A 1,156-nucleotide genomic window follows, 5' to 3' on the forward strand; every position below is an offset into this window, starting at 1 on the left:
TTTCGTCTGTAGAGAGGAAGGAGAGAAAAACTCAAGTCATACATATGAAAAGAAGCTCAAGTTTTATGATTTTTCTGGGGGGAAAAAAGCAATCTGACTCATCGTGTTGGCCAAGGCCATGTATCCCGTTGGGTGGTGTCAGTGGGAGAGCAACCACCATCCACTGTGACCCCAGCAGGACAACGCATCGGCTCCTGCCAGAGCTGCAGACAAAGGACTCTGGTGAGATGGGACACCACGAGTGGCAATTTAACACAAACCCAGTTTTATTTACATCTTGCAGACAGTAAAACGCATTTGGATTCCTAATCTACAGTTACCAGTAACTTCAATGAACTGACAGAAAACCACATCTATATTCTGGTTTTGTGGGGTTTTTTTTCCTAAAGAATGGGCTGCTGCTAAAATTCATAGGAAATATATTAAATGGATGAGAAAAAAAAATTGACAGTACTTCTTCGGAGTATAAAATTGTACCTTGAGAGCAAAGTCAGCTAGAACACACCCTGATATTTGGTAAATACTTCTTTCCCAGAGTAAGAGATTTTCAGCTTTCGGAGCTGTTAATATCTTGTCAGAAGGACTCAGCTCAAAGAAGAGTTTCAGGGACAAAACAAAACACTGACATTTCAATTTACTACTTGATAGCGAGATATAATTTCTGCTTTCTAAACAATTTAACTGAAGAAAAAAAGTGCACATTTTGCATTGCAAGGCTATCTTTTGTCCAAGTAAAATTAACTGTTTGCTGGGAAATTACTTATTTTTTCCCACAGTGGTCAAATAGTTTGTATTAAATGCTGAAAACATGGGATTTTTTCTCTTTCGTTGCAATAGTTTAACACCAGACAGCTTTAGAACAACAGTCAGTATTATCACATCATTTTTATTTACAAAATACATTTAGAGGTGCTCTATTAATTATCGAGTAATTAGAAAAAAATTACACATATAAAAATATATAAAACATGGATGTAAGGTTACCACATCTCTTTCCTACAAGGATAAATTCAGGCATTAACCTCACCAGGAAACTTTATGGACTCTAAGCAAAGAAACTAACACCTAAATCTCTCTGCAAAGATATCTCTAATGATCTAAAAGAAATCCATGCATTAATTGATTTTACAGGAAAAGAAAAAAAAAAAAAGGTGCC

The sequence above is a fragment of the Calidris pugnax genome, unplaced genomic scaffold, assembly GCF_001431845.1.
Source record: "Calidris pugnax isolate Ruff unplaced genomic scaffold, ASM143184v1 scaffold4, whole genome shotgun sequence".
In the NCBI taxonomy this organism is placed as follows: domain Eukaryota; kingdom Metazoa; phylum Chordata; class Aves; order Charadriiformes; family Scolopacidae; genus Calidris; species Calidris pugnax.